Consider the following 7,485-nt stretch of genomic DNA (forward strand, 5'->3'; position numbering starts at 1 on the left):
TTCGTTAAATCCTTTATTGGCAGGGATATCTCAAGGCATGAAAACACTTCTCGTGGATATCCATGGTAATCTTACAGTAGTAAGATATCGGGATCAGGCCTTGAGACCACAGTTCTTCCTTTTATCTATCAATGTAACTTTAGTTTGTTGCTAGGGTTTGTCGTGACTTTCTGGCTCCAAACAACGGACCAATTCTTGATTGGTCACCATACAGTCCAGTCGAGCATTTGTGGGACGAGCTAGACGGGAGGGTTAGGAAGCGCGTCAACGTCCCATATAACGTCGCTCAACTCACGCAGGCCCTTATTCAGGAGTAAAATAATATCCCTAAAAGGGCAATTAACACCTTGACGGCGTAGGGTACCCTTGTTTTAACGGAATGCACGCAAACGCCGTCTGTGATTGGGCGACAAAAACCATCAAAATGTATACAGTAATGATAAAATAATCGAGAAAACCCCACAATGAACACATCACCAAAGAATCATGTAAAATAGTTATAATTGAAAATAAACTTTCGTTTCTTTTTTTCTCTCGCTTGTATAGTATATTCTTTTTGTCAATTGATCATCGCGGGAGATGTAGCACTTTTAAACTGTATTCCTAATGACAAGAGGAATGAAAATGTTCATACGTACAACTGCGGAAAAAGTTAACAATACATCCTAGAGAAAAAAACAATTGTGAAATAAATAAGGCAAGATGTGTGACGTTACATTATTTTTTATTTACAACTCAGCTTTCAACATATCACTGCAATTGACAAGACAATCGTCTGATGTTAATCAGTGAACTTTAGACTTCGTGTCTTATAAAACAGTTTTTGACCACGATGAGGACTACTAATATACAGAATGTTCTTTATATTTTATACATATAAATCCTAAAATTGATGAAAAACATTCATTGTCACTATATTTTTCTATGATATTGATTTATTGCATTCTGAACATATGAACTGTGTCCTTGATTGCATACTTCCCATTGTTTTAACAGGGACAGGTAAATGGACATCACGAACCTTTACAACTGATTCTACAAAAGCCACGTCATATTAGCTTATTTCATTACAAGAAAAAATACTCCGACTCCGAAAATCGTGATCCTGAAGGCAATCTATTGTTCAAGAGAACTGTCAGATGATCCAAGAACAAACGATGTGATCCCGAGGTGAATCTAGTGTTCCAGAGAACAGTCACGTGATCCATGAATTAAGGATGTGATCCCAAGGTGAATCTAAGGGAAGCTAACATTCCTGACTCTTAAGTCCGGGAGGAAGCGTTGAAATCCTGAAGGGAATCTAGATTTCCTGACGAATATCTGGTGATCCAGGAGACGTCTAATGCACCAATAACATACGTTCTTATCCTAGTACGAAAATCAAGCTCGTCATCAAAGACATATGATAATGTCCTTACAACTTGAGGAACTCGCATGTAATATGCAGCAGTCATACGCAACCATCAGTGAAAGCCGAAACAGTCCACTGCGAAATTGTAGTCTTCATAAACGTCCGTATTCGACACCAAAGATATTTTTGAATAAACATTGTCGAGTACCTTGCTTCGGTTCTTAATTAGTTTTACAAACATCATCAGACGAAGATCTGCCTTCTTAGCTGCCTGTCGATATTTTCTGTTTGACAATTTCTCGCTTATATTGACCTCATAGAAAGCTGCATCTAGTGGAAATGCCATTGTGAACACCAATGTCTCTATACTGCGATGCGTCTATCTCAGTTGACCTTATATAGTAGACGGACTTGGCAAATGTGTCATCACTGACGCGAGATGTGTTTTAATTGGATGATTTGCATCGTTCTTGACATTTAGATAATGGAGTTGATAATGTGACTAATGTTTCGAACACGTCACACCGAAGTTCATACATAAACTGCGCGAATATACCGATACCTGAACTCGATAGAATTAATTATCGCATCTGTTTTGTAGCATGTTGACGTGTTCGTCTCTATGACCTCGCTGTATGCATCTGCTTTGGCTTGAGACAAAATATCTCAACCCGAAAGGAGAGGACAGATTCTTAAGTTGGCAAACACCAGGCTTACCGAGCGTTTGGCAGCTTAGCTTAAGAATTTAATTCCGAAGGTGAAGATTCCCTTACCTCAATCCCAAGGGAATGGGAACTCGGATAAGTCGAAGTCGACGGGACCAAGCAAAATATTCGACTTATCCGATGGTTCGACTTATCCGTGTTTGTATACGGAGACAAAACCCGACTATCATCGGTTGTATGCAGAACAAGTGCTTGCATGATAACATAGTCGAAAATAAGCAATACATAATAACAAAGAAATTAATTAATTGTACATGATAACAATTATTCCTTTATCTAATAAACAATATTGTGCACAGTTACAGATAAAAACAAAGTCCATGCGTAAAATAGTCTTTGACATAGACACACGATTTACACACGGGAGTCGCAAATGACAGCATAATATTCTATGAAAACGTTACTTATATTATAGGAATATAAATGTATATATTGTACTCATATTATTTATCTTTAAATCCGTTTATATTGTTCTCCAATTTAACAATATTAAACAATAAACAGTCCGGGGAAAATTGATCGACCGTACGCGTGCTGATTTTGTATCAAAGGTGAAGGCCGCGGTCAGTGTTTTATCGGCTGCATAATCATGCATTGCCACAATCGTTTGAACAGAGTAAAAACATCCCGCATATCATTGTTACTATTGCATCGTCGTATTCAGAATTTAGGCATATATAGATAAATCAATGACAGACAGGTATTTTTCTTTGCATTTTTCGATGGAAGATATGTAATTTATCTTTTACTTTTTCCTTATTTTTTTCGGCGGCCTTGTGCATCAAAACAGTAAACAGAACACATATTGGTTTGTAGACTAAAACGTGCACATTTTATTCTTAGTTATGTATACCTGAACGTTTTACTTCACCTGAGCACCTGTATAAACAATGGGATGATGCGTAACCGACAGCCGGAAACTAATAATAGGCTCTGTTTACACCGTTACGGGTGATCGGTCACACTCGGTCAATCAGACGAGGCCAGCAAATTTTACCTGAGACAGCATGACGCCTCGATGTTCGACACAAAAATGGAAATTTTGGTATAGTTTAGAAGGGAGGGACCACAAAATATATTCGACACAACCGCAGTATTCGATTCAACAGTGTTCGAGTCATCCGTGCTTAATTTACTAAGATAAAGAAGGGAAAAAATCGGGACCGAACGAAACGTTCGACTCATCCGATGTATTCGATTCAACCGTGTTCGACACAAGTGAGTTTTACTGTATATAATACTGACAATAACGTAGGACAATAGTGCTGTGGCGGGGTTTAATTATCGACCTGACATCATTGTACTGTTGCTGTGACGTCATACCTTTGTTGATAGCGTACAAAGATCACACGTAGATTGTCACAACCCTAAGATGATATGAATATATTCTCTTTCCCTGAACAGGAATATCCGCCGTTTCACTTGGGCGGAGATTTTCTTATCTCAACCTAGGAAAATGACAAGCTACGCGTGCTCTTTGAACTTGCTCAATAGGATGACCACGGCATAGGAGCGACACCGGATCTTAGCGAAGCGAAACAAGTTGTCAGCAGGTCAAACAAAAGGAAAGATTTTGGAAAATGACTTTTATTTACAATAATCCAACAGGACCGAGTTTTGACATGTTGATTTATGACGCTTTTCGTCGTCAGTACAACAAAAAAATATACCGATTTAGTGCCATATCTTCAATTTCGCTCATAAATCATGCCATTTAGTACCTGCCAAACGTTTGATCTGTCAAATACATATCCAGTTTGAACATTCCTTTCCTGCTAGATCCATACTTATTATGTCGTTTCTTGAATAGAATGATAAAGAATTGATTTTGAATTAATACCTAAGTTTTGAAGCCTTGTTGTTGAATTGAATCGGTTTTAAGGAGAATTGCTAAACATTGCCTTCTTAAAGTTAGAGACATTTTATCAGATCCGGTGTGTAACCGAGCTCTGTTTCAAATTCAATCAAATATATTTGTCTTGAAGCATATTCTTATGCATATCATTAGGAAGTTGTCATTTACTATGTCTGATGTAGGTAATTGTCTCTGGTACTCCGGTCCCTTCCACGACTCAAACTGGTTCCTTGCTCCGTATAACTTGAACGGAACTTGAACTGGATGCTATTTTAATACAGTTATTAAAACGGAACTCGGAACTACAAGCAATATTTCCTTAAACGAAACTTATTCTAATCCTGACTAGGGGTTCATATCTAGATGACGTACATACAACATTTTCTTAAACAGAACTGGGAATTTTATCCTAATCCCGTAAAAGAGGTATGGCGAATATTGGCCTGTTTCGACCTAACTGTGACCGGTTTCAAAAAAAAAAAAAAAAAATGTTTTTCAATACAAACCTTAAATCTATAACATATAAATATTCTTATATGCGAAAAATGTGTTTGTTCATTACAATGGATATTTCATTAAATGACCGTAAAGTTGCATCATCGGGCCATTTGCAACTTTCGAGAGGGTTTTCCCGCATTTATATAATTTTTTGACATAGAGCGCATCGGAAGACCAACTTTTACAATGTCTTATTTTATTCTATGTACCAAAAGACAACTAAAATCCTATTCTTAAAAAGTGGTCCCGAAAAATTGCAAAAACGTAGTTGATAAAATATTTTAATTCAGCATTAACTAGACTGACTATATCTGATAACATAAACATCTCAATGCCATAAGTCTGCATAGCTCATATGGTAGAACCATCACTTATAATTAGCTACCCAAAAGTTTAGAGTTCGAATCACCAAAATGTATCATTTTCATATTTTGTTATGTTTCTTGATACCATTTATTTTTTCTTTATCGTATTTTAAAGATATTTGCAACATTAAAAGCATAGATCTAATATAAAATATTTAGTATAAAGATGAAAGTGTTGTGATAGAAAATTTTCAGTTGGGTAAAAAAAATAGAGTAAAACCTTAACCGATATACCCCGTATTATAAAAAGTCAAATGTAAATGAACTGCAGCGTCGACAACAGGCATACATGGATGGGTAGTGTAAAATTCATATTAAACATGTCAATTTTACTTTATTTTATATGGGATTGATTGAGTACATACATGCAATCCGTTCACTAAGTTCAGCGCGCCGATGGACCATGACGATCTATTTTGGTAGTGTGGGAATCACTGGGGTCATGTGATATTTTACCTGTATTTTTAGCCCAGGCTAACGCTGTACGTAGCCTATGTCAGTTTAGGCGGAAAACGACCTTACCTCTTTATACTTGACTGATAACTGCCTTTGCACCCATTGACACATATAGCTTTTAAACGAACATTAATTTTCGGTTATTGCAATCAAGAACTAGACTGAGAAATATGACCATATTTTGTAACCACATTCACCAAAACGCCATCTACTGTCTGTTTCAATGAAATATGGCTGCCCCCATGGCCTTACGCTTCAAATAATTTACTTTCAAAAACATCTTCGTTTTATTTAGTAGTTTTACCGAAAATGTTGAAATGTATTCAGTAGATGTTTTCAAGATGCATATGATTTGAGAAATGCATAACGCTAGCGAAATGTGAAGACTAAATGAACCGGAACTTTAGTAGATTTGCTCTTCCGTGTTCTTTCCAAAACGGGTGACATTATAACAGGTCTGCAAATATGTCCGCGATTTTACTAAAATGTGTCAAATATGTATTCTAGAATATTACATCATTATCAACTAGGTGTGTACTTCTGTAATTTAGATTAAGAAACATATCAATAACGGCATAAGAGACGATACATTGTATCATAGGCTACTGTACGTGTTTGCGAGAAAGAACTGTGTACATATGTATAGGCTTACAATTAGGTGGTATTTGTGGTCAGGGTGACTATGGGGCGCCGTTTTACTATTTATTAACAAAACTGGATATCTATAATTCGAATTTAGGATATCCATAATTCATGTCTGGATATCCCTAATTCGAATTTAGGATATCTTAAAATGTTTTGAATTTAGGATATCCATAATTCGAATTTTGGATATCCTTAATTCATTTTTGGATATCCATAATTCGAATTTAGGATATCCATAATTCATTTTTGGGTATCCAAAATTCGAATTATGGATATCCTAAATTCCATGTATTGTTGGTATCCATAATTCGATTTTGTGATATCCAAAAATGCTCAGTGTTATCGAATTGGATTGCTCCCGGCACTACTACCGGTCAAAACCGACTCTTGTTACGAACTTGTAAATACGCGTAATGGACCGGAAACAACGTTTACGAAATAGAATACAGCAGAGGAGTTCGAAAGGACAAACTTCCCCAGACAGTTAGGCCCTTACATACAACATTTACCAAAAGTTACTACTTAGGGTGCTCCGACAAGTCAACGGAGGAATTTGTACAAAACAGAACATGGCGACAGACATACTGCGGCACATTAGGGGGAAGATTTTGGCAGCGCAACGTTGTTTATCATGTGACGACGTTTGCTGCAACACAATATTGTCCGATCTCCGACAAGCATCTAGAAACATAGAAGTCATGAAAAATAACGGCAATGTGTCAGAAGAAAATGCCTTGGATTCGCATTGATTTGTATAGTGAAGTCCGCGGACTTCCGATCCTACGAAAATACGCGCCCGCGGGAACAGGATGTAGCAGGGAGAAATCATTAGACAGTAAAATATTAACATTTCCCCGATTTATGGATATCCAAAATTCGAATTATGGATATCCTCAATTCAAAGCATTTTAAGATATCCAAAATTCGATTTAATGATATCAAGAAATTATATTTGGATATCCAAAATTCGAACTTTGGATATCCATAATTCGAATTTATGATATCTTAAAATGCTTTGAATTTAGGATATCCATAATTCGAATTTTGGATATCCATAATTCATTTTTGGATATCCATAATTCGAAATTTGGATATCCAATATTAATTTTGGATATCCAAAATTATTTAATGATATCATAAATTCGAATTTTGGATATATCCAAAAATGAATTATGGATATCCAAAATTCGAATTATGGATATCCAGTTTTGTTAATAAATAGTAAAACGGCGCCACATAGGGTGACTGATCATAGCGTTAACGTTGTCATCGATTTCCAAATACCATTTTCCTTTGACGAAAACGACCAATAAATCAAATGATAATATCTTGTTGTTATGTGCACGGGGTTGCTTGTTGTAGGGGATACTTGGAACGTAATTACTGCTGTAAGGGAGGTAACTGCAAGATTGCGGAAATCAAAAGTTTAACCAATTTGATTGGTCAATTCTCTTCCATGACTTTCGCATGGGGTTTACAATTGAAGTGACATATATACATTGATATAACTACGGCAATATTCAGATAATATCAACATTTATTGATACGTGTGGCTGGCAGTTGTTGTCATGTTTAAAATGAACAATTATA

This window comes from Pecten maximus, chromosome 14 (genome assembly GCF_902652985.1).
Source record: "Pecten maximus chromosome 14, xPecMax1.1, whole genome shotgun sequence".
NCBI lineage: Eukaryota > Metazoa > Mollusca > Bivalvia > Pectinida > Pectinidae > Pecten > Pecten maximus.